This window comes from Herpailurus yagouaroundi, unplaced genomic scaffold (genome assembly GCF_014898765.1).
Source record: "Herpailurus yagouaroundi ecotype Mexico unplaced genomic scaffold, PumYag 188, whole genome shotgun sequence".
In the NCBI taxonomy this organism is placed as follows: Eukaryota; Metazoa; Chordata; class Mammalia; order Carnivora; family Felidae; genus Herpailurus; species Herpailurus yagouaroundi.
This window is the reverse complement of record NW_024412419.1, coordinates 18,375,624-18,402,964: the sequence shown is the minus strand read 5'-3', so window position 1 is coordinate 18,402,964 and position 27,341 is coordinate 18,375,624. Positions and strand designations below refer to the sequence as shown.

Genomic DNA, 27,341 nt, shown 5'->3' with positions numbered 1-27,341 from the left:
ACCTATGATACTTCAAAGAGTGCTCACTTACTCAGACTGCTATATATGCATTTTTGAAATTATTATTGCTATCATTATTGTCATTATTGCACATTGCTTTTCCTATTGCTCTTGTGTCACACTTACACTTTCCTTGTCTGATCCTTATCTCTTGTAAGATTGCAGGATTATTTGCACCTGTTGAAGACCAAGATTGGTTGTGTGTGTGTGTGTGTGTGTGTGTGTGTGTGTGTGTGTATCTATCTATCTGTCTACCCATCTATCTGTCTATTTAATTCCCTGGTACTTAGATTAGTATCCTGCAAGAAGTAAGCATTCATTTAATGGCAATAATTAATTAATGAGTTGAAGGTAGCTAATATTATATCCCTAGGCGCAAGAATTCACAAATCCCTTTCTCTCCCACTGAATTGCGTATAAATATAAGTCACAGGTCTTCATTGATCTTGGAATGGTACACCTCGGGGGAAATTGAATCTGTCATAGTTCAAAGAAAACCCACTCCTAAATAAGTTAACAGATGCATTCATTAACTGAGGTGGTCCAGTTAAAATAGGGCACACACTTGGTGGGATTTGAATATCAATAGTCTGTAGAGAAGCATCAGCTTCCAAGAATGTTTGGCTCCTGATGTGACCTTCTTAACCTTTGCTTTCCGGTCTAGTCTTCAGAGAGGCTGCCGCTCATGTATGATGGAGATACTGCAGACATACCGTGCTAGGTCATTGGGAAACCATCTGAAGACTGATGTCTTATTATCTCTTGAAGCACATGGCAAAGAACCACTTACAGAACCTTCTCTATTATTTGACTATTTAGACCTTTAGGTTCATTGACTTCAGAATAGTTTTACAGAATCACTCTGAAGTCAATAAGTCTCCATGACTTGGAAGGAGGCAGGAAGCTACTGAAGGGCTCTGGGTCTGCAGTTGACTGGCTCCATGCAAGACAGAGGCATGCTGCTCCTGCTGAAAATAGGGACAAGAGTTTAACTCCACGAGGGCGGGCGGCTGGCTCAGCACAAATCGCTGTGCTCAACTTCAAAGGGCAGGGCCTCCTGCAGTCTTCCTGGGAGCAATAACATTCTTCCGTGGTTGTTTTGGGACGCTGGCCTTTGGGAAGGTGGCAGCTGAATAGTTATGGAGAGTAGGACCTACTTTTCTCAGAAATGTGCTCTGGTTTCCCAGGGCATTCCTCCTGGAGCATTGGCATCCTATGCCATCCCTGAGGGCTTCAGCAGAGCTCCAAATAGCCAAGATGAGGAAAATGAAGCACCAGGAAGCAGTGTGAACCGCAATGCTCCTTTGCCCTAACCCTCTACTCCCCCCTTTTCAAAGTATTTCCTACCTGCTTTCATATAGAGCCCTGGAGAGCACTGAGATCTTTTCCCTTCCTGTTTAGGGACAAGTTTGGGATGAGCAGGTAGGTTGTCTCACACTTTCTTGGCTGCCCTGAATGAACCATACATTGGATGGCATCCCACAGATTGCTCAGCTTTTCTTTGGCATTCTGTCCTGGCAGGTGTGGAGGGACAGAGATAACTGGGTGGTTCGAGGAAAGGGAAGTAGTCAGTGTTACCCTCCACCCCCATCCCCAAGTGGTTTTGGTAGCAAGGCAACAGTTATCCTGTGGAGTTATGTATGTAACTTGTTAGTGGTTTCTCCAGTTCTTCTAAATAGCACTCCCCAGAACTCTTTTAAGTCATGCTTAGTATTATAAACAATTGTTAAGGATATTCATTTCACCTCAGTACCTTTTCCATAACATTATACATTTCTTCATCTTTTTTTTCATTCAGTATTTCATGCACCCTGTAAATCATAGCCGCTAATCACCTCTCTGTCCCTGTGTCAACAACCAGGACTCTGGTCCAGTTCTCATCAACTCATGCTTAGATGATGGTGGTTCAACCGGACATTCTCCTCTCTGATCTGGGCATACCAGTTTATTCTGTGCTCCCTGAAGGATTAATCTTAAGCTGCTGCCTGGCTCAAGAAAATTCAGTGGCTTCCCATTGTCTACTAAAAGTTGAGCTTAGCCTAGCTTTTAAGGTCCTTTAGAATCAGGCTATAATCGCTTTTTTTCCCAGGAGTCCCTAATATATACTTCATAATTCTCATCCCCAAATTTTCTCCACACTGCAGATGTTTGCATTGCCACACAACACGTTGTCTCCCTGAAATGCCTGACACTCTTTTGTGCCTCGTCTGCCAAGTCATCTAATTTATTTGGCAAAGAAAGAGTGCTTTCAATACCTCCAACTTTGGCTCTCTTAAAGACCTGGCTTGTCTTAACTACTTCACATCCATTACCCACTGCCTTGTTTTCAGAAATCTAAGTGTCTTCTGCCTACATTACTGGACCATTAGCTTGATGCCGTATGAAATAGAACATCAGCTCTGACACCCCTACCCAGATTTTTTCCCCCAACAGTACTTACCCACATAGGGCCAGGATTATAAGAGCTCCACAAATACTCTAAAAATAAATTATTTAAATTCCACCTTTGGGAACTCGGTGGTTGGTGTACAGTCTTATGCAAAGGAAAAATAACATGTATTTTATAGTCAGTATTATTGGAGGGGACACACCTGGAGATGCCACTTCCTTGATAGAATCTTTCTTTATTTGAAGGGACCCTGAGTGGAAGGAAGGCCCACCCCTGAGTTTCAGGAGGATAAATTGCCTTGCTCTCCCTCACCTTCTTTGCTGTACTCTTTCCTCCACTTGGAATTCCCTTCCCTCCCCCCAACCCTTGATATATTCTTTCCCAGCCTTTGATATTAAACATAAAATATTATCATGCTAGTAAAGTCTTGGCCAGGCCTCAGCTCTCCATTGTCATTTTATGTTATTTAAAATAAAAAGACATAAAAGTTAACACAATTGCCCAGTACATATATGACCTGATTGTTTTGGGAATATAAATCTTACCCCATCTGCGGACCTGTGGTCTGTCTTGAACTGGCCCTCCATGCTGCTTTCTCATTATCATGGAGAGATGGCAGGCTTTGATCACCTGTCCCTAGTTTTTCCTCCATGGAACGCGCTGGCATCCTGAATTTCTCTGCTCCCATCTGTGAGAATTGCATTGGTATACTTTTTCTGCCTAGATACCAGACACCTTCCTCAAGGGCAAGAACATTGTGATTTATACCTCTCTGTTCTCTCATTGCTGATTCTGGCATCTAGCACAGCAGTGGGACTCAGTATCTATTCATTCACTGAATAAAGGGATTGAATAAATACCAGCCAGACACTTTCCTAATCATCTTTCCTTATCTTAATTTGTGTGCCCATTCTTAGGTGCATGACTATGTATATATTCCTGATTAAGGAGAACTAAATAGGTCAAGTGACAGAAAGCAATGAATAAATCCATAATTTATAGTTTGGTTTAGGCTTCTTACTCTTTACATAGTAAGGCTCGGCATTAGTAAAACTTTCAGGCATTAGTAGGGAAACCTAGAGACTTTGTTACATCCTAGAAATTCTTATTCCATGCCTCATGCTACTTTCTTCCTTGAAGTAGGGCCCATCAACTTAGTCTACCTTTGTTTCCTTTCTTTCTTTCTTTTTTTTTTTTTTACGATCCTTATCCCCAGTATATCCCTTAGGATTCTTCAATGTGGGAGGCACCATCTCTTCCAGATTGTTTTACTCTTTCTATCGCTACAGGGAAGTATAAGGAGGAAATAAGTAACAAATATGGGAAAATTACAAAAGCTTAAAAATTCCAGTCATGTCCTTGACCTCATTCTTTGGCCTTTCTAACATGGGCACTGCTTGTAGCAGGCAGTGTTAACCAATGGTTATTTCGAATTGCTAACTCAGCCACTTGCTAATTAGGAGGGACTTGGGCAGTCTATGTAACCTTGGCACTCTCAGTTTTTCCATCTGTGAAAAGGGGATGCTGAAGCTTCCTCTCAGGGTGCTTATGAGCATCTTGTGGGTTGATGTAAGGGTGCTCCTAGCCCAGAGTGCATAACATTGTTACAGGTTGGACCACTGTGTTAAATGTCACTGAAGCAGATGCTGCTGGAGTTATTGCCAACTGTGGTACGTACTGGACACAGGTGTTACTTTTTCTTCCCAGGGCTGGTACTCCCTGAAATCCTGCTGCCTTCTCAGCTCCATTTCTGGAGTGAGGACCGCCTGGAGCTTCCTTGACCTTTTAGGCAAGACCTAATGAACTAGGTGCAGAGAAGTCAAGCCAAGGAGAGCAGAGGTAGAAGGCAAAACCAAAACCCAGCTCAAGGATAAATGCAAAGTGGTTTTCTGTTTTTTGGGTTTTTTTTTTTAAGTTTATTTATTTTTGAGAGAGAGAGTGAGCATGAGCCAGGAGGGGCAGAGGGAGAGAGGGAGACACAGAATCGGAAGCAGGCTCCTGGCTCCTAGCTGTCAGCACAGACCCTGATGCAGGGCTCGAACCCATGAACCATGAGATCATGACCTGAGCTGAAGTTGGACGCTAAACCGACTGAGCCATCCAGGCGCCCTGCAAGTTGGTTTTCTTGAGAAGGCCTCTGGAAGGGGCTCAGATATTCATAGTTTAAGACAAACAAACACAGGCGAACAGCAGATACAATTTCTTGATTTGACTGAAAGCTCTTTGGGTGGGATCAAAATCTCTCAGAATACACGTTGCTTATCTCTGTGGGTGCTTGGGCTCTCTTCTAGGCGGCTCTGACTCCTGACTCCTATTGCCCTCCTTAATAGCAGAACAGAAGCCCCAGCCTTCCCAGATATCAAAGATAAAATGATAAACTCTTTTCAATGAATAAATAAATGAGCGAGTGAATGAATGAATGTATACATGAATATAAGAGAGACAAGGCCCCTATGACAAAGCAGAAGCTGTCTAAGACAGTAATCCCAAATCCGGACCTCCAGCCTTCCCTTGGAAGGACAATATATATGTAAATAGAGCCATCACGTTTAGAATGTCAGGCCTCAGAGGGTTCCTCTGGAGCTTACAAAGGCCACTTCACACTTCTCCATGAAATTACAAAACTTGACAGCTTTCTTAACACAGTGATGGTGAGGAATAAAAACTTCAAAAATTATGCTATTTGAAAAGTAAACTATTTACTGTTCAGAGGAAAAGAATCTGAACTTAACTACTTGGCTGCTATCAGAATGTAACCCTATGACACAACAGTGATTTAAAATGTAAAATAGAGCTTTAGGCATGCAGAGAAGGAAGGCGCTATCCCCACCAAAGCCCAGCTCTGTGGCACCTTCACCTGCAGGGACACGACCGAGGCCAGGCACTCACCCATCACTGCCTGGACCGGATCATAGACTACCTGAATTTGCAGGTTTTTCTCCACCTGCACCTCCTCACTGCCAAGGATGTAAAAGAAACATGACAAATGAAGGCCTGGATATACATTTTCATGAAGGAAGTATGCACTAAGTGAAGTCTAGGTTCATAGCCAAGGCAGGCATTCTTAAAAAACTTAATAAGTGACCTCTAGGAATAAAGGAATAGAAGGTTGTATGTGAAATGCATTGTGCCCCTGTGTGTCATCCCTGTGATAATGAGTTAGCTTGATCCAGGTCTAGAGATGTGCATATGGGCCCATACAAATGGGCTCACACTCTAGAGCTGTGGGCCTTGAGAATGCGTCCTTCAATAAGCCTCACATCTTCCTGTTGAATTTTGTAAGATGGAAAAGACCAGGCAAGGCTCCGCGGTGTGCAGTGGTCAACACAATCTTTATTGGCCTATATGCCCCTCCTTAGTTGTGGGCACCTGCTGCCCCAAGGCCTGGCAGTGTGCACTGGGGTCAGTGCCAGTGCCTGTGGAGCCGGTGCTGTTCACAGTTTCAGTGTGAGTCGGCAGACGTGGCCTGGGGTGGGGGCAGGGACAGATGACCTCTAAGTTCCCTTCCCATCTCAAGACTCTGTGATGAACTCAGAAGACATGACCCCGATATTCTGCAAAATTAAACTGTCACCTAGAATTCTAAAGACTTTTTGTGGGTCTCTCCCACTTTTTTGCAGAAGACAAATCCAAAACGTGTAGCCTATAGACAGAAATGTGATCCAACGGTTTTGTTCTTGTTTTTCTTTTTTAATTGCACCATAGTATTAATATAATTATGTGAAAGCACATGACCAAATATGAAATGTTTCATACACTAAAAATCACAAACACTTTATAACTGCAGCCAAAACACTCAGGAGCTCTAGGCAGGAGTAAGCCAAGCTTAATTTTTAGAGGAATATCAAAGCCAAAGAAGCAAACCAAGGAAGTTGCCTATGGATGTAAAATTTTGGGCACAGTTCAGTTCAATTCAATTCCGTTCAACAAATATATGTATCTACTAAGTAGGCCCAGGGCACTGTGCCTGTTTCTGTTCCATATGAAGAGGGATTGGCATTACACATATGGTTTCATAGAGATGGTGAGAGGTGGATGAGAGCAAGAGCACAAGTAGTTTTCCATTTAATAATCATAATTATAAAAACAATTAGGAAAAGCTACCATTTACCAGAGGGCCAATCATATGCCAGTGTTTATGCCACACCAGGCCCTCTATAGGTACATGAATGCTTGCATACACGATTCCTAATCCTTAAAACAACTCAGCAGAGGTAGTTATTCTTATTTCCCATTTTCTCCATGAGAAAATCAAGTCATAGAGAGGTTAAGTCACTTAGCCAAGGTCACCTAGCTCTCAGGTACTGAGCCAGACTTCAGAGCCAGCACGCTGTGCATCTCACCTACATTAACCTACATTTCACCACCTTCTACTATGGCCGTTACTAGCGGGCAGAAGGGATGAGGCCTGAACCTGGCCTGTGACTTTTGGTGAGAGTGGCTCAGCTGTGCTCCGCCTATCCTCCCAGGCCCTCCTACACGCCGCCTAAGCCAGGAACCTCTCCTTGTTATTCCAAAGGGGCCAGACAGTGGGCCAGGCAGGAAGCAGAGAGACAGCTTCTCAACCTGGCTTTGAGCTTCATTAAATCCTCTCAGTCGTTGGTTAGGGCCAAGTATCTTCCAGCCACCATCATATATAGTCTTCCTTTTTTCCTGTTTAAGTCAATTTGACTACAAATGCAACCTTGCTGACGTGGAGTCTATCAGTAGCTGAGCAGGGGCTCATCTATCTCGGGGGCAGAGCTTCCTGGGAGTGAGGCTTTGAAAGACAGCTGGCTTGTTCCCTGAAGTAGGTCACATGCTCTCAACCCTCTCCTCCTCCTCCTCCTCCTCCTCTTGGAGCCACCCAAGGGGAAGCTCACGGGAAAGCAGCAGGTTACTCCCTATCAGCAGAGATACATCTTTGCCCCCTGCAGTGGGCTCTGCTGGTCCAGTAGCCACAGGCAAGCTGTGTTTTATTCACGAACATCCCTTCTTGTTTCAGCAGATAATGGACTCTAGTTAGGAGACAACACCATAAACACAGCATAAACATTGGGATGCAAAGCTGGAATGAGTCTGCATATAAATAAGAGTGCTGGGAGCCAGGGAGGTAATAAGTCAGGAATGCAATGGAGAAAGGTTATTAAGAGAGGAGCTTGTAAAAATCTGCAACAAGGCTGAAAGCTGGGAGCATTTCTTGATTACAGAGGACTAAAGGCAGCGGCCTGTCTCATCTGTGCTCTGCCTAGCTGGGTGGCTGGACTCCGCACTTAAAATCCTGCTGTTACTCACTTTGTTCAGTCATGAGGTTGGGATTTTATACACTTAAAACAAAGGAGAGTTGTCGGGCTGTTGTGAAGGTTGTACGTGAGTGAAAGCATTATGAAAAACTGATGTTGCTGCACAAATGGAGGCTTATGTGATTCTTAATTTTGGAAAGTGGCTGAGATGACTCTTTTACGCATCTGAGCCCTCTTCTTGGTTGAATATCAAGCAAAGTTATCTTTTGTAATAGAAATCTCTCAGGGACCTATCAGGTATGAGTGAAACCAAGGGTATTTTCTGTTGTGTTATAGTCAAAACAGAAAGGTCCTTTTTATTGGCTTTATGGTCGTCAGGATATGTATGGTAGTCTTTGCGGCAGTTAAGAAGTAAATCCCAAATCCCACTGGCTTAACCACAGTACCAGAAAGGAGAATGTTTGTAGCTCTCTGACATGACACCCAGTATGTCTGGGGCATTTCTCCTGTGTCTCTCTTGCAAACAGTGTGTTCTGAGCCCTAGGTTGCTCCTATCCAGTAACTACATGGTGACTTCGTTCACTGCCTCGGAAAGGAAAGAAAAGGCTGGATCCCATGATGAGAGGTTTTAGATAGTCAAGCCAGGAAGTGGTTTATCACATCCACTCCTATTCTGTCATTCATAACCCAGTTATGTGGCCCCAACCCAACTGCAAGGGAGGCTGTGATGTGTAGAGGAACCCTGGATGTCTTGGTGAGCTCTGTGTCTGCCTCACCTTTCTTAAAGTTAGCATCTGGCTAATGAATAAAGGGATAGCTTGTAGTCAAGGGAGAGATTACACTACTCTGATGTTGCTCCAGTGACATGTAAGTCTCTGGCCAAGATTATGAACTTGCATATTTTTGGGGCTGAGCAAGATTCCCAAAAGGATTTATCAACCAGCTGTAGACTTCTAATATGGTATTGTGATTTTAATTCTGGATACTGGTACATCTGAACCCTGGTTTATTCAGGATAAGACTTAAGTAATTTAGCCATATTTCCAGGCTAATTGTTGCCATGCCGTCTTAGCAGTTATGATATAATTGGGATAGTATTACCTTTTAGCCTTCTAATGCTGAGGCTAATAGCTTTGGTCAGGCATTTTACTATTGATTAGAACACTTTATTAAAAGCTTTGAATTGTGCAAAAAGAAAAATTTGTTAAATTCAGTCATATACATCTTATGGCCTAACATCTGGCATTTTCATAGTCTGAAGTCATCATAGATTGCTGACATTCGTTACCACCTTCAAACTTTCTAAATTTTAAAATGATTCAATGGTATCTTTTAGAGTTGCAGAAGATATCTCAGCATTGAGGTTATTGAGATTTAAATTAATTAAACAAGGAGGCCATTAGACTGATGTGGCTGTAATGCCATGGCAGCCTAGGTAAACACATCAAATTCTAAACCTGTAAATACATCAAGGTTATAAAACTGGAACCTATGGACAATGAATCACACACAGCCAAGTAGGCTTTAATCAGTAGTCAATCAATAATTTCCTTTGCTTCTGCCTTTTCTTTATTCTTTATAAAAGTCTCACCCAGAGTTCTTGTCTGGGGGCGGGGGCGCTTTCCACCACTTTCGATTTGATGCTACCCAATTCGAATCGGTTTTTGCTCAGATAAACCCTTAAAAATTTTAATATGCCTCAGTTTATCTTTTAACAGATTCCAATGTCATATTTTCATTGGAACAGAATGGGCATCTATAGAAAGCAATTGCTACCTTAAAATAGCACTCTGAATTTCAGTTAATTTTTAAATACCTTTTCCAGATGGACAGCCAACTGTTTTCATCAGTTTGGAACTTCCTAGCAGTGAAATGCTGGTGTATAAAGGTTACCCTTTAATTTTGTCTTCAACAATGCAGTCTGTTCTTAGACCCAGTCCATCTTCTCCCAGTTTGTGAGCTTGATGATTTGAATTCACCAATCCTAAACTCCATCTGTTTGTTGCCTGAAAACAGTTGAACAGATTTCAATAAATTTAGAAACTGTAAATAAATTGTTGAATAAGCCTGAATGATGGGTAGGATTTCAGCTCTGAGGATGGACAGCCATTGTATAAGACCTACAGATGTGGATTTGCTCCTGTCTCATCATCCACAGTTCAGATAAGAGCATCCTACTTTCTCATACTCCAAGTGGTGACATCATTTCCTTCCAAAGTTTGCAGAAGAAAGTAAATCTAGACTGAATTTAAACTGAATTTAAACCTCAGGCTTCCCTAGGTTTTTGAAATTAATCATCTATACATTCCTTTTGCATTTCCATCAGTTTTCCTACAGAAGAAACAAATAACAAACAAAGGGAAAAGCTATAACATAGTACATAAAACATTTGTATATTATTTCATTCTTAAAGAATTTGAATATATTCTAACAGCAGAAGTTATGGTTCTTTTAGAGGCATTGTGGAAACACCAGGAATTCTAGGGAACACATGTTGATATAAAACATAAGTCACACAATAAGAGCTACCTTCCTTTTTTCTCCTAACTACTATTTACTGCAGGTATATTATATTTCAAGCATTGCTAAGCATTTTCCATATGGTATTCCATTAATATTTGCAAAGAAGCTGTCATTTATACTTTCTGGTCCTCGTTTAACAGATGAGAAAAGCAAGTCTGGAAAAGGCTAAGTAACTTGCCAAAATCACAAGGCTGGTAGGTAGAGGAGATGTGATTCTAATGCAGGTCTTTATCCTCTCCTTTTGATTTCTTTTGATTTTTTTTATTGAAGGGATTGGGTGGTGCCAGTGAAGGAAGATGCATCTTTCTTCAAGTTCTTTGTTGCTTCCGGAAAGTCTGTGTTGATTAAGGAAAAGAAGATGTTTAAGTTTTTGTTTCACAGACATCCTTTGATATTCCTATTTCAGATCATTCTTTTAAAGGGACAGCTAGGGCATGCATGCTAACTTCCTTCTATAATCACATTACTCAGAGATGGATACAGGCATCTGAACGTGATTAGAGTCCTTTTTTTCTGTATTGCTATCATGAAATGTGGGTTCAAAGTACATTTCAGGTCTTGTTTGTTTTCATATTGACAAACCTCCTGTACCTTCCAGTGATTACCTTTTTTAAAAATTAAGTAAGGGGAGCCTGGGTGGCTCAGTCGGTTGAGCACCCAGCTTCGGCTCAGGTCATGATCTCACGGTTTGTGAGTTCGAGCCCCGCGTCGGGTCCTGTGCTGACAGTTCAGAGCCTGGAGCCTGTTTCGGATTCTGTGTCTCCCTCTCTCTCTGTTCCTCCCCAGCTCTGTCTCTCTCTGTCTCTCTCTCTCTCAAAAATAAATAAACATTAAAAAAAATTAAAAAAAAATAAAAATTAAGTAAACTTTGTTGAGATGCGATTTACATAATGAAGATTTAACTATTATAAGTGTCCAATTCATTGAGCTTGGGTAAATATGGACACTCATGTAACCACAAGCACTATAAGGATAGATATTTCTATCATTCCAGAAAGTTCCTTTCTATCTTTTGTATCTCATCCCTATGTGGTATGACCACATATTTGATATTTGGCCCAGGTAATCATTGATTTTTATGTGATTGTAGATTTGATTTGCATGTTGTAGAAGTTGCATAGGTGGAATCATATAGTACGTGCTCTGCACTTTTTTTCCTTCTTAGAAAAATGTTTTTGAGATATATGCTTTTTAAAAAATTTGTTTTTAATGTTTATTTATTTTGAAGGAGAGAGAGAGAGAGAGAGAGAGAGAGAGAGCATGAGTGGGGGAGGGGCAGGGAGAGGCAGGGAGACATAGAATTTGAAGCAGGCTCCAGGCTCCGAGCTGTCAGCATAGAGCCCAATGTGGGGCTCGAACTCATGAGCCATGATATCATGACCCGAGCCGAAGTAGGATGCTTAACCAATTGAGCCACCCAGATGCCCCCAGATGCCCCCAGATATATCCTTTTTGATGCATGTATCAGTAGTTAGTGCTTTTTATAAGAAGGTAGTATTTATTGTATAGATATAACACAATTTGTTTATCCATTCACCTGTTGATGGATATTGGGGTGGATGCCAGTTTGGGGCTATTATGAATAAAGCTATAAGAACATTTTTGAATACATTTTTTTGGTGAATATATGTTTTCATTTCTCTTGGGTAAATATCTAGGAGTAGAATTGCTGGTCAACATGGTAAAGCTATGCTGAACTTTTAGGAAACTAATCCATTATTTACCAAAGTGGTATACTCCTATATGAGAGTTCCAGTTACTCCACATTCTGATGAACACTAGGAATTGCCAGTATTTTTAAAATTCTGGCCATCCCATTGCATGCAATAGTTTTTATTTGCATTTCCTAAAGACTAATGGTTTGGGGCATATTGTAAGGTGCTTATATAACATTTTTCCTAATCTTTCTGTTTAACTATTTTGTCCATTTTAAAAATTGGATGTGTCTTCATAGGGTTGGGTTGTAAGATACAAATCATTTTTCAGATACATGTATTCTAATGTAATATCACAGACAGTCATCCTTTTATTTACTGCCTTTCAGGGAATCAATTTTAAATTTTGATGAAGTCCAGTATAGCAGTGTTTTCTTTTATGACTTGTGTTTTTCTCTTCAATCTAAGAAATATTTGTCTATCTGAAGGTCACAAAGATTTTTCCTGTGCATTCTTCTAAACTTTTAGAGTTTTCACTTTTCACATTTAAGCCTATAATTATTTTAATTTTTATGTATGGTATGAAGTAATGATCAGGTTTTATTTTATATAGATACCCGGTTTTCCAGCACTTTTGGTTGAAAAGACTATCTTTTCCCCATTGAAATATCTTGGCCTCTGAAAACCCATTGATCATATGTGTACAGGTCTATTTTGAGACTCTGAATATGTTCCCATTGATCTATTTGCTTATATTTGTGTCTTACTAGGACTTTATAGATCTTGAAACCAAGTTCTATAATTCTTCCATTTCTCTTCTTTTTTAAGTATTTTTTTAAGGTTTATTTATTTATTTATTTTGAGAGAGAGCCTTATGTGGGGCTCTCAAGGATTGTGAGATCATGACCTGAACCAAAATTAAGAGTTGGATGCTTAACAGACCGAGCCACCCAGGTGCCCCCATTTTGTTCTCAGCAAAGTTTTATAGTATTAAATAAATAAAACTTGCATATGTTTTGTTAGATTTATTCCTAAGTATTCAATTTTGGATGCTATTCTAAATAGCATTATTTTCAATTCAATTTTTAATTTTTTTTCTTAGTATATAATTGATTTTTGTATCTTGTTTCCTGAAACTCAGTTCAACTCATTATTAGCTCTAAGGTTTTCTCTAATGGGTGCCTGGGTGGCTCTGTTGGGTGAGTCTCCAACTCTTGATTTTGGCTCAGACCATGATCCCACAATGGTGAGATTGAGCCTCATATTTCCCGGCACTGAACGTGGAGTCTGCTTAAGATTCTCTCTCTCCTTCTGCCCCTCTCCCCCATTCATGTTCCTTCTTTCTCTCTCTCTCTTAAAATAAATAAATAAATAAATAAATAAATAAATAAATAAAACGATTTTTCTCTAGATGTATTAGAATTTCTTCATATAAAATTTCTTTATCTTTGAATAAAAGCATTTTTATTCTTTCTCTCAATCTGTATGCCCCTTTTTCTATCCTTATTCATCTGGCTTAGACCTCTGAGTACAGTGCTAAATCGTAGCAGTGAGAGAAAACATCCTTGCCTTCTTTTTGTCCCTAAGGGGAAATAATTAAATATATTTGTTGTTACCATTAAACATTGTGTTAACTGTAGATTTTTCATAGATACTCTTTACTAAGTTAAAGGAAGAGAATAGGTGTTAAATTTTGTCAAATGATTTTGTTATATCTATTGATAGGATCATATGTTTTTTTTCTCCACTATTTTTTTTTTAATATGGTAAACCATATTGATTGGTTTTGAAATTTTATGCTAATTTTCTAATGATTGAATAGGTCCTACTTTGTCTTGGTATATTATTCCTCTTATACATTTCTATATTTGATATGCTAATATTTTGTTAAGGAATTTTGCCTCTATATTCATGAAAGTCTTCAGTTTTTTTTCTTTTTTAATTTTTCATTTAAAATTTTTTTGTTTATTCATTTTTGAAGGAGAGAGAGACAGAGCATGAGAGGGGGAGGAGCAGACAGAGAGGGAGACACAGAATCTGAAGCAGGATCCAGGCTCTGAGCTGTCAGCACAGGGCCTAATGCGGGGCTCAAGCCCACGAACTGGGAGATCATGACCTGAGCCAAAGTCAGATGCTCAACACACTGAGCCACCCAGGCACCCCAGTGTTCTTATACTATCTTTGTCTAGTTGTTTTGGTGTCAGGATAATACCAGCCTCATAAAATAAATTGCAAAATATGTCAAGGAAGAAGTAAAACTTTCACTATTTGCAGATGATATGATACTGTATATAGAAAACCCTAGAGACTCCACCAAAAACCTGCTAGAATGGATAAATGAATTCGGTAAAGTTGCAGCATATAAAGTCAATATGTAGGAAATCTGTTGCACTTCTATTCACTAATAATGAAGCAGCAGAAAGAGAAATTGATAAAACAATCCCATTGATAATTTCACAAAAGAGAGAAAAATACTTAGGGATAAACTTAACCAAAGAGGTAAAAGACCTGTACTATGAAAACTATGATGAACTGATGAAAGAAATTGAAGATGACACAAAGAAATGGAAAGATATTTCATGCTCATATTGTAAGAACAAATATTGTTTAATGTCTTACTACCCAAAGCAATCTACAGATTTAATGGAATCTCTATCAAAATAGCAACGGTATTTTTCACAGAACTAGACAAAAAAAAAAAATCCTAAAATTTGTATGGAACCACAAAAGTCTCTGAATAGCTAAAGCAATCTTGAAAAAGAAAAACAAAACTAGAGTCACCACAATTCCAGACTTTAAGTTATATTACAAAGTTGTAGTGATCAAAATAGTACGGTACTGGCACAACAATAGATACATACATCAATAGGACAAAATAGGAAGCCCAGAAATAAACTCACAATTATATGGTCAATTAATCCTTAACAAAGGAGGAAAGAATCTCTAATGGGAAAAAGACAGTGTCTTCAACAAATAGTGTTGGGAAAGCTGGACAGCTATATGCAAAAGAATGAGACTGAACTACTTTCTCACACCATATATAAAAATAAACTCAAAATGGATTAAGGATGTAAATGGGAGACCTGAAACCATAATAATCCTAGAAGAGATCACAGGCAGTAATTTTGGCATCAGTCATTGCAACATCTTTCTAGATATTTCTCCTGAGGCAAGGGAAACAGAAACAAAAAATAAACTATTTGGACTTCACCAAAATAAAATATCCTGGAGTACCTGGGTGGCTCAGTCAGTTAAGTGTCCAACTATTGATATCATCTCAGGTTGTGATCTTGTGGTTGTGAGATTAAGCCCCACATTGGGCTCTTTGCTGAATATGGGGCCTGCTTGGATTTCTCTTTCTGTTTCTCTCTCTCTCTCTGCCCCTCCCTGGCTCTCTGTCTCTCTCAAAAATAAATAAATTAAAGTTAAAAAATTCTTCAGCACAGGAAAGGAAACAACCAACAAAAGTAAAAGACAGAATACTGAATGGGAGAAGATATTTGCAATGACATATATGATAAATGGTTAGTATCCAAAATCTATAAAGAACTTATAGACTCAATACCACAAAAACAAATAATCTAATTAAAAAATGGGCAGAGGACATGAACAGACATTTCTCCAAAGAAGACGTACAGATGGCCAACAGACACACAAAAAGATGTTCAACATCACTCATCATCAGGGACATGCAAATCACAACTACAATAAGATATTATCTCACACCTGTCAAAATGACTAAAATGAAAAACTCAAGAAACAACAAATGTTGGTGAAGATGTGGAGAAAAAGGAACCCTTATGAACTGTTGGTGGGAATGCAAACTGGTGCGGCCCCTGTGGAAGACAGTATGGAGATTCCTCAAAAAGTTGAAAATGGAAGTACTATGTGATCCAATAATTTCACTACTGGGTATTTACCCAAAGAATATGAGACACTAATTCAAAAGGATATATGCACCCCTAAGCTTATTGCAGCATTATTTATAATAGCCAAACTGTGGTAAAAGTCCAGATTTCCATCAATAGATAAATGGCTAAAGAAGTGGGATATATATACTTATATAAAAGAACTATTACTCAGCTATAAAAAAGAACGTGGTCTTTCCATTTGCAACAACATGGATGGATCTAGAGAGTATGATGCTAATAGGGGAAATAAGCCAACCAGAAAAAGACAAATACCAGATGATTTCATTCATATGTAGAATTTGAGAAAAAAAAACAAAAGAAAAAAAACAACCACCCCCCCCCCCCCCCCCCCCAAAAAAAAACCCACAATAGACTATGAACTATAGAGAACAAACCGATGGTTACCAGAGGGAAGGTGGGTAGGGGGATTGGTGAAAGAGTAAAGAGGATTAAAAGTACACGTATCTTGATAAGTGCTGACTAATTAATGTATGGAACCTGCTGAATCACTATATTGTACACCTGAAATAGTATAACACTGTATGCAAACTACACTGGAATTAAAAATTAAAAAAAAAAAAAACAAGAAAACAAGAAAAATTGAAAACAAATGAGCTAGCAGTGAGGAAGAGCCAAATAACATGAAAAAGAATTGGAAAATATTCTTACATTTTTCTCTTTAGAGAAAGGGTCTTGGTGTAGGAATGGTATTATTTTTTTCTTAAATGTTTGATAGGCTTCACCAGTGAAGACACCGTGCTTTGAGTTTTTGTTATTAAGAGGTTTTTAATTAAAAGTTCGGTTGTTCAGGGGCACCTGGGTGGCTAAGTTGGTGAAGCACTGGACTTGAGCTCAGGTCATGATCTCATGGTTCATGAGTTTGAGCCCCTCATTGGGCTTTATGCTGACAGCTCTGAGCCTGGAGCCTGCTTCAGATTCTCTGTCTCCCTCTCTCTCTCTCTGCCCCTCCCCCATTCATGCTCTGTCTCTCTCAAAAATAAACATTAAAAAAATTAAAAAAAAAATTTAAAGTTCAATTGTTTTAATAGTCCTATTGCTATTCAGATTTCCCATTTCTTTTTTCTGCTCTTTTGGTAAATTGTGTTTTTAAAAAAGTTTCTTATTTAAGTTGTTAAATTTATAGACATATGGCTATTCTTAGTGTGTGTGTGTGTGTGTGTGTGTGTGTGTGTGTGTGTGTGTGTATTAGTTTTTAAATGTTTTATTTTTATTTTCAAGACAGAGAAAGACAGAACATGAGCAGGGGAGGGGCAGAGAGAGAGGGAGACACAGAATCCAAAGCAGGCTCCAGGCTCCGAGCTGTCAGCCCAGAGCCCGATGTGGGGCTCGAACTCACAAACTGCCAGATCATGACCTGAGCTGAAGTTGGACGCTTAACTGACTGAGCCACCCAGGCACCCCTAGTTTTTAAATATCTATAAAATACCCCAAATTCCAGCAGAATATAGTCTAAATCTATTTCTCACTCAAGTAAGATTTGCTAGAGGTCATCTTAACCTTCAGGGGCTCCCAAGCATGTACTGAGTCAGTGATCTAGGCTATTAGATCTTGTGGTTCTGCAATCTTTATGCATGGTTCCCATACTCAATGCTGAATGGAAATAGAGTTAGAATATCTTGCAAGGTTTTCCCTTGCCTCAGTTTGGACACGAAACATGTCATTTCCACTCATAACCTTTGGCCAGAAATAGTCACTTGGATTTGTTCAGGTGCAAGAGAGCTAGGAGATATGGTGTCTAGTGTGCCCAGTGAGGAGAGAATACAATACTGATGAGCACTAATGATGTCTACTGAAGCGTTCATCTGTCACCTGACATTATGCTTCTCTCCACCACTGAAGAGAGCACTTCAGGCCATATTACATGCCTGTAATCCCTCCACCTGTTCAAGTGCTTTCATATCCATTATCTTAATGTGTCTCCAAGTCACTGTGTGAGTTACGCAGGGCAGACTCTTTTAACCATATTGCCTTGGGCGAATTATGGTGAGTCCAGACACACATCAAAGGGGAGAAACCAGAAAGAATTTTGCAGTTTTGTTGTGCTGATGATTCCCTGGGCAGAATACAGCATGCCATGCAGGACCAGTCAGGGGAAGCATGAGGGTCTGTCACCAAGGAGAGGGAGGGAAGGGAATGGTGGGCAAGCACCTTGTGATTTTTACAGGAAGGAAAGAGCAAGGAGAGGCAAGCAGATTTAGAATTGCCTAATTTAAAATCTTTCAACAGGATCTGGGTCATAAGGGCTATTAAAGGGTTTTCTGTTACCTGGCCCTGTTACTCACCCTGGAATCAGGTGAGTTATAAGGGCCAGGAGTATGAGTGCTTGATAAGGGAGGTGGTTGGGGTGTGGTCTCAACTGGCTTCTCAAGAAAAGGAACTGATGGGGCACCTGGGTGGCTAAGTCAGTTCAGCCTCCAACTCTTGATTTCAGCTCAGACCATGAACTCATGGTTCCAGAGATTGAGCTCTGCCTCAGGCTCTGGGCTGATGGTGCAGAGCCTGCTAGGGATTCTCTCTTTCCCTCTGTTTCTCTACCCCTTTTCCACTTTCTCTTCCTTTCTCTGTCCCTCTCTCTCAAATAAATAAACATTAAAAAAAAAATAAAAGAATAGGAACTGACTAGCCTCTAGCCTGGGCCTCAAAACTGGGTCAAGATAGCATTAAAATAAAAGTATATTACCCAGGTAGTATTTATTGTCCCCACTTTGCATTTAAGGTACTGAGTCACTTTGAGATTAGATCAATTACCTAAGATCATCTAATTATTACCTAGAGGGCCCTAGGCTTAGAACACAAAAACCCGATTCACTGATGGATGTGCTTTACAGTGCATTGCCTTACACATCAGGGAGGTTTAATAAATGCTTCTGTGAATCACATTACCCAATCAGAAGCCTGGGTTCCCCACTCTGTTGTCTCATTTAGGAGCATGGCCCTTCCTGTTCTCACAGAAGGTCATAATCTGTCAGTCCCAGAGGGGCCATTGGACCCAGTTCCTCTTGTGCATCAAGAGGAAGCACACGAGATAGTAGATACTGAATCCAGGATGGCAGCCTTTCGGGGGGTGGCAGCCTTTCGGGGGGTGGCAATAATTAGAGCTGGTGATTGAAGCTTTTCCAAAACTAGGTTAACCTAGGCCATAGGTTAGCCTAACACTTCAGTGTCATCCTTTTAAAGGGATGTATGCATAGAACCATCACTTTCAATGATGCTTAGGTCTTGCAAACACTAAATGGCACTCCTCCCTTACCACCGATCTCCCAAGCAACGTTGTCCAAGGCAAGCCTGCTGACTGCTGAATTCAGCTTTTTGGGGGAAAAGCTAACAACCAGGAATTGACATGCTGTGCTGTTTAGGCCATATGAATATTAAGACCTATTTGCAAACACTATAGAAAAGCTAAATTGAGTTAATTTCTATTTCTTGAGTTGAAACACTGAATTAAAAAACAATTTAAATGTCTTACTCTTTTAGGAAAAAAAAAATCAATGCCTTAAAATTAATTTCATTTTTTAAACTTATTGTTAACTCAATAAAGCCTTTTGGGCTTTTTAAGCTAATTGTCTTTGAACTCATTTTAAATTCAAAAGTTTTTATAATTTTGATAATATTTTAAACACTATCTTCACTATATGGCAGTTCATGTTATAAACCTAGAAGGGTACAGAAAAAATTACCAAGGTCCTTGTGCAAGAACGACACAAATATCTTTGAAGCATTCTTACTGTTTTTGTGGAATAGTAGGAATTGTATTATTCTATTTTGTTTAATGGAATCATATGTGTGTGTCTATATGTATGTATGTGTGTGTATATATATATATATGTATATGTATATATGTATATGTGTATGTATATGCGTATGTATACATATGTATATATGTATATATATGTATGTATATGTGTGTGTGTGTGTGTGTGTATAGTGAAAATTTATAAACCTGTAGATAAATATCCGAAAGACTGTACACTAGAATGTTATCACTAGGGGATCAACAATGTGGGTACTTTGCTACAATTTTTATACTTTTGTTTTAACTTGATTGTTTCCAACAGGTTTTTAAGACATTTTATAACTTATAGAACAAGTGATTTGAAACATCTATCAGGCCATGAATCAAACAATTTATTTGAATGTGGTCAGGTTTATTTTGCCCATGTGTGAACTTCAAATCGTTTTCAGATTCTTGCCAATGGCCACAATGGCCATAAAAGTTTGGCCACATATTATGAACATCTTCCATGCCATTAGTCTTCCACAACAGTGACATTTTGAATAGTTTCATAATATTTTACTTTCTAAGTGCATAAACACTTATTTCCAATTTTCCAGTTTTTAGTTTCAGTGGGTACAGTACAGAGGTCAGGCAAAGCCAGGAGTAACATACTCTCTTCTCAACCACCTTCCACCTCCTTCTCTACGTGGACACATTTGTAAAAGTTTAATGCACGTTTTGCTGGACCGTTTACTATTTCCATGCAAATTCAGTCAGTACACGCTTCTTCCCTGTCGTGCATCTTCTTTTCAGTATGTCTATCTCTAATTCTCCCAGTGGTAACCTAGAAATGATTTACTAATTTCAAATATCATTTGTTGATTTGTTCAGTATATGGAATGTTTATATCATTTACACTAGTTCCTTCTCCATTTGATCTTCAATCATCATGCTTTAATTATAACTGTACTGCTTTATTTTCTCTTTTTGAAATTATATGAAGATATCTGTATCTGGACCTATCTCGATGCAATTACATTTGTCTTTCTCCCTTAGGACTGGGGCTGAAAAGGGCTAGATTCTATATGTTTTGCATTCTGTAGAATCCGTATGGATTCAATATATTTTGCTTGGCATCTGCACATATGTACCAGAATTCAAGCTTATCCAGTGACCCACCTCTTCCTTCTAGAGCAGCCGTGGACCCCAGGCTCACAGATGGCAGACTGCATTCTGACTGATAGAAACCCACAGAGAAAGGAAAGGCAGGGAAAATGTGACCCTAGGGCTCTGGGTTCGTCTTCCTCCGCTGTCTTGAATTCATTTGGGTCTGACTTCTTTGTGCATATGGGCACAAGGCCCATTAAAGGCTTTAAGGCTATGACTAAAGAAAGTATTTATTTTCTTCTTGGGACATGCTCATGAGCAAGAAGGAGGATGAGGTCAGAAGATGTGTCACCAGACGCTCTTTGATATTCCCCCAAATTAATAACTGTCTTCAAAGGGGGTGAGGTTACCAAGCAAAGAGCTGGGATTTTCTGGAAGTACTTTCTCAGAGAAGCATTATTTCAATGGCCCCATCTGTCAACCTGGGATCACACACAGGCTTTGCAGACAGAGTGGAGTTTCCAATAATTCCTTCTACTTCCAGGCAGGAAGGCAGAGAGGATTTGAAGGACCAGCCACTGCTGTGACTGAGAAGGGGAGGTGCCCCTCACCTTGCTTTGCCTTTTAGAAATAATCCTCTTATCTGTGCACACTTTGCAAGCCTTTCTTAAATGAATCTTCCAGTGCCTACATGGGATTTGCACATCAGTCAGACCTCACTCACCCATTCTGCAGCCAATAGAACAAGGCTAGGACCCCTTTCACTGCTTGTTTAGAGCTCCAGGGGTGTTCCCTGGAGCACCCCACTGTGCTTCTCGCACTGTGCTCCCGCTGCACTTGTTTCTGCACGGTCTCTAGTTTCCCACTGTTGGCTCTGTCTCTGTTTTTTTGGCAAAATCCTCTGAAACTTTTATGATTTTATTCCCTATCTTTTATAGTTGTTTTACCAACTAATTTGCCTGCCTCTTTTTTTGTGGTTGCCGTGGAAGTCACTCATCTTTATCGAGTCTTTCTACAGCATTCCAGTTGGTATGCATAAAACAACGCTGTTTGTGTTTATCTTTCACTGGTTTATGTGACATTTAGTTACATCACATTATTACCAGACCATAGGCTGGCATAAATAGGTTGGGGTGCAATCGCAATTGACATGGCTGAGCATCCAGCTCCGTTGGTGGAACTGACAGTGTTTGTGTATATCAGAAATTAGCCAACTAGCAGAGAGCCTTCAGTGCGCGGTGCCCTCAGCCAGTGTGATTTACCCAAGACACGGAGAGGATTCATTAAGCGAGTAGTTGTTTGAGGGAGAGCAGTTCAGAGAGATTGCTCTTCCATGAATTCTATAATGGTTAGTCACCAGAACTCTCTCCACATCAAAAGGACACTGCTCTCTGGCTTGTATCCCTAGGAGCTGAGTCTTGATTAGCACATGTGTCTAGAACCTCAGCAGACCCTTTTCGGATGTGGGTGGCTGGGAGGAGGTGGGGATCATTCAGACTACCCTGCAATTGTCTTCCCAATACCAGGTTCAATGCCAAGCTCACTAAAACTGTAAGCCCAGCATATCTCCAATTATACCTATTATGTTAGGCAGAAGCCTTCCCTCCTTTCCCCAAAGATGTCCATATCCAAATCCTTAGAATCTGTGAACATACATTACATGGCAAAAAGAAATTAAGGTTGCAGATGGAATTAATGTTGCTAATCACCTTATCTTAAAATAGAGAATTATCCTGGTGGGCCCAAGATAATCCGAAGGGTCCTTAGAGGTGGAAGAGAGTGAGTCGGAAGGAAATGTGCCTGTGGAGAAGCTCACAGAAATTCAATATCAGAAGAACTCAGTGTGCCAATCCTGGCTCTGAGGATGGACCATGCCACGAGTCAAGGACTATGAGCAACCTCCAGAAGCTAGAAAAGGCAAGATTCTCTCCCAGAGCCTTCATAAAGGAATGAGGCCCTGCCTACTTCTTTGTTCTAGCCTCCTGAGACATGCCTCAGACTTCTGAGATAATAGGATTGTGTTTTTTTAAGTTTGTCATCATTTGTTACAGCAGCAATAGTCATCTAATGCATCTACCCTCTTAATTCTGTGACATCTCCCTTTTCCTAACAAAGGAAATTACATTTAGAGGATTTCTTTAATGGAAGCTCTGAATTTTACAACCCCTTCCTACTCCCCAATGTATTTAAATGTAGTTTTAAAGCTGCTGCTTGTGTCCAGAGAAATGTAAAGCAAAGAGCCAAAACTCTTTACAACAAAACATTGAAAATGCTTCAAATATCCAAGGAGAGCTTTTAAAGGGCAGCTCTGTCATGGATGGAGAAAGAGTGAGGAGACTGAAGTGCTCTGCAATGTATCATGCTTGATAAGCCAAAGTCCTGGGTGAGCAAGCGTCAGACCCACACTTAGAGGTGGGAGGGCCTCTCGGGGCAGCCGGCATCCCCTGCCCCAGCCCTGCTTGGCTGGATGGGTCCCCAGAGTGACCTTGTAAACACCAATTGCTGCCAAGTTTGTCTTGGCCAGTGTTGTCTGTCAGCACAGAACCTCTAACATTTAGACAGAGAGACCCCAGGGAGCTGCAAGGAGGAGAAATGCCGAAGGGAACACGCACCGTTAAGTCAATAGGGCTTTGTACAGATCACCAGAGGAAGCAGAGCAGGGAGCAAGCTATCCGGAGACAGGTGTGAGGCCTGTTGCTACAGGAAGTTAGAGGTCTGCAAGGAGGCAGAACGTTCCCCAGTTCAGAGTCCAACACAGAGGTGCAAACCCCTTATAGGGTGGTGGTGGTGAGATGCTGAGTGAGTGCCCCGGTGCTCAGCCCTCTGGAGTGCAAAGGAGGGTCTTTCGCCATCAGCTCAGGTGTGGGGGCCCCGTGGAAAAAGAACGAAGTGAACAGAAGAGGAGGATGGTGGGGTTCTGCATGGGGGGCCAGACTGTGAGGAAATACTGCTGCTCTTATGACCCCGGGTCAGCAAGAAGGAATAATGTGGGAGATTCTGTTACAGGACCCCCCCCGGGGTTAAAAAGCTTGGGCAAGCAGACTGTTGGCAAATTGCTGCTGCTCTTTTCTTCCAAACTCAGAAAATGCACCTGCTCTCATTACTAGAGATTCTCTGAGGTTTGTGAGCAGTGGGGTAACAGACATAAGCATTTCTGCAGTATTAATAATCTAGAGAGGAAAGAGAGGGTTACCCAGGATGGGTGCATGGCTTGGGACAGGGCATATCACCCAAGACTTGATTCCCTTGTGTAAATGGCATCAGGGAGGCTCCCCTGTATCCTCAGACTTAAGAATAAGGTGATGGAGGAGTATTGGGTAGGCTGATGGGTTAAATGGATGATGGGCAGTAAGGAGAACATTCGTTGCAATGAGCCCTGGGTATTCTATGTAAGTGATGAATCACTAAATTCCACTCCCAAAACCATTATTACACTATATGTTAAATAACTTGGATTTGAAAAAAAAAAGAGAATAAAGTGAGATATACATATTCCGTAAAGTTTGAAGCATTTTGCTTAAGTTATGATTAATATTTTCATTGCTCTTAATAGATTGATTTAAATTTATATGATTTCATCAGAATCACCAAAGCCTTGTAACAATTTTTCTGTCAGAGTATTTTGTGGTGAAAGAATGAATTGATTCCTTTTTGGCCCTTCCTTAGTTATCTTTTATCTGTTCTCCTCCTCGTGACCAAATACCACGTTTCTACTTTCTCACCTGCCATGCACTCATCTGTCCACATCACACTGACCTATATGTTCCCACTGGTTTACTGAAATTGCTTTGGACAAGGTCATTAATGATCTTCTAATTGTCAGATTCCATAATAATAGTAACAATAATAATGACGGTGATAGCTAATGCTTATCAAGGCTTAGTTATGTCAGGCATGGCTCTAAGTGATTTGCATATATTAAGTAATTTAAATGTACACTATCTTGTGAAGGAGGTAATGTTATCAATCAGATTTTAATAAGAAGAAAACTGTGGCAGAGAGGCACCCTTGGCGTAGGTCACAGGATTAGAAAGAGGCAGAACCAGGATGCAAACCCAGGCAATCCTGCTCCAACACCACACTTGTAACCTCTACATGATGCTACGTCTTCATTTGGCTGCCCTCTGTTGCTTCCACTGACAATCCCTGGTTGAAGATGGGGCATTGAAAAGCAGTGGAGGGCGCCTGGGTGGCTCAGTTGGTTAAGCGTCTGACTCCTGATTTCAGCTCAGGTCGTGATCTCCTGTTTCATGAGATTGAGCCCTTGCATTGGGCTCCGCACTGACAATGTGGAGCCTGCTTGGAATTCTCTCCCTCTCTCTTTGCCCCTCCCCAGCTCATGCACATGCATGCATTCTCTCTCAAAATAAATAAACTTAAAAAAAAAAAAAAGAAAAGAAAAGCAGAGTGGGCGGGTATGCTAAGGCCATGCAGCTGGCAGTTAGATCTAGGGATGCCCCTGCTCTTGACATGGAGAAGTCTGTGGCACAGGCCAGGGTTGATAGCCTTTCTGAAAGTCCCTGGTCTGGGGCTGTGACTGGATCAATGCAGAAGGAATGGCTGAAGAGGCAGTCACAGGGAGGTAGGTGGTCCTAGCTAGACATTGGGACAAGTTACCAGCAGGGAGAAAGGGGTCACTATTTCCAGATCTGGGGCATAAGAAGAGTCACAAAGTTGGTCTGTGGGGAACCACGGTGACTTTCAAAGCCTCTTTGTGGCACTTTGGAGGCTTTCAGATCTTTGGTTTCCCGGTGCATAAATGTCCCTGTCTTTTCATCAGGCTCTATGACTAATACGCCTTGGTGATCCACACATCTTCAGGTTCAAATGGCCAACTGGAGATTTTTTTAATTAAATTTTTTAAAATTTTTTAAGAGAGAGAGAGAGAGGGAGAGAGAGGGGTCACAAGTGGGGGAGGGGCACAGAGAGAGGGGGACAGAGGATCTGAAGCAGGCTCTGTGCTGACAGCAGCTAGGCTGATATGGGGCTTGAACTCAGGAACCATGAGACCATGACCTGAGCTGAAGTTGGAAGCTCAAACGAGTGAACCAACTGGGTGGCCCCCAACTGGGGATTCTAGTAAAGCAGACAGTACCCTCCTATACTCTTGTTAGCTTCGTCTCAGCCTCCTTACGGTACAGTGAAGCTGGACAGAAAAGGCAGAGCCCATTGTAGTCTGCCCGTGGACATGCCTGCATCCTACAGAGATAGGAGAAAAAAGGAGGGAAGAAAAAGTCACATTCTGGAATGTTATGTTGAGAAAAAAAAATCCTCAGAAATGAAACAAAGCTCTAATCAACTTGAATACAAATGTGTTAGCTTGCCTGTTCTGGGATAAGTAATTTTTTCAGATGTGCATAAAGCAATTTAGCCACTCATAAATTTGACAAGTCAAGACATAGTCCCTTAAAAAGCAATGTTGAGTAATTCGCCTGTTATTTTACAGAAACCATTTAGTAATCATATAAAGTAAGTGAGAGTAGGCAGTATAAATATTCCTAGTGCTCCTAATCAATGAAGAGTATCCCAAAGAGAGGACTCTGAGTATCTTGGAACAACCTTGTGTTGAGTGTGCACGTATGTGTGCATGCAGATGTGAATCCAGGCATGAAAGAGAGCAACTTTGTTTTTGTAAAGACCTTTTATTTTATCGACAGAATGAAAATAATTTGACCATGGCAATCTTAACTCTCCATGGCAGAGAAAGTCTTGATTGGTCTTTGTCTCCAGAATAGAACACCTTGGGTCTCTGGAAATGTTATAGCTACTTAAATAATTCATTCAAATGGTCACCATCCAGGACAGTGCCTATTTTGGGAGACCAATGTCTTCAATGAATTTCCCACCTCCCCCAGAAACCCATACCCCTGTTGGAAATACCAGTGAGATGCTCTGCTAGTCCTGTAGAAGCCCTCCAATCTCTGTTCCCTGCGCAGAGTCTCTAATTACCGACCATTATCTTTTCTTACTCTCTTCCTCTTAATAATACAACATTGCCCCCACCCTGAGTTTTAGCTGGGAACATGGCCCACATCCACCCAGTTAGAGGCTGATTACTCAGCCTCCCTACAGTCTAGCTGTGGCATGTAATTAAATTTTGGCCAAGAAAGTGATAATGGAAGTGATGTATGCAAACTTCCAGACTGAGTATAATGAAGCTGTGTGCCTTTCACTCTTTCTTTTCCTCTCCCCTCTGGCTGGGAAATGGCAATTGAAGCTGCTCCTTTGGACAGAGACGGAGGCTTCAAATTGAGGATGGCAGAGCTGCCCAACCTTTCTGGACTGTTTGATGAGAGAAAAGTGAAGTTCTATTTTATTTAAGCCTCTGGATTTGGGGTCTCTTCATTAAAGCAATTTTACCTGTAACCTAAGTAAGACATGACCTAAGAGATCAATAAGTCGGGCCCATTTGTGTCCTGAAGTACTGTGGTTGATATCTTCCCTGAAGCCTCAGTGACCAAAGAGAGCTACTGTGTAAGTGTGTGAGGGCAGAGCTCAGGACGTTGTGGTTTGTTTAAACCATTACTGCCTGGGGAGCTAAGGAATGGAATTCATTGCAGCAGCCTGGAAGAACGCCACCTCGAGATTTACAAACATGTGTTTTATTGTTGCTGATTGTGTAACTTTTTATTTTGATATAATTTCAAGCGTATACAGAACTTACATAAAAGTTGCAAGAAGAGTACAGGAACATTTTCAAATTTTCCAACTGTTTATACTATATCCATTTACTTTATCATTCTCCTTTGTGTGTGTGTGTGTGTGTGTGTGTGTGTGTGTGTGTGTGTGTGTGTGTGT

The 27,341-nt window shown here is 40.7% G+C and overlaps 2 long non-coding RNA genes and 1 other non-coding gene across 3 annotated transcripts in view; 1 reads left to right on the top strand and 2 right to left on the bottom strand.

Moving 5' to 3' along the window:
- Positions 1 to 509: 509 nt before the first annotated feature.
- On the bottom strand, positions 510 to 9,612 carry LOC121044179 (uncharacterized). The gene is made up of 2 exons (XR_005797184.1): positions 9,428 to 9,612; positions 510 to 968 (listed from the first exon to the last, which is right to left on the bottom strand). It is a non-coding gene; the product is annotated as an uncharacterized LOC121044179 (long non-coding RNA).
- A 702-nt stretch (positions 9,613 to 10,314) lies between these two features.
- LOC121044178 (uncharacterized) overlaps positions 10,315 to 27,341 on the bottom strand; it is a 23,753-nt gene continuing 6,726 nt past the window's right edge. Inside the window, exon 3 of the long non-coding RNA XR_005797183.1 lies at positions 10,315 to 10,469. This is a non-coding gene — a long non-coding RNA (uncharacterized LOC121044178). The remainder of the gene's footprint in view (positions 10,470 to 27,341) is intronic.
- Positions 19,347 to 19,451, top strand: LOC121044639 (U6 spliceosomal RNA). Its single transcript, XR_005797402.1, has one exon. It is a non-coding gene; the product is annotated as a U6 spliceosomal RNA (small nuclear RNA).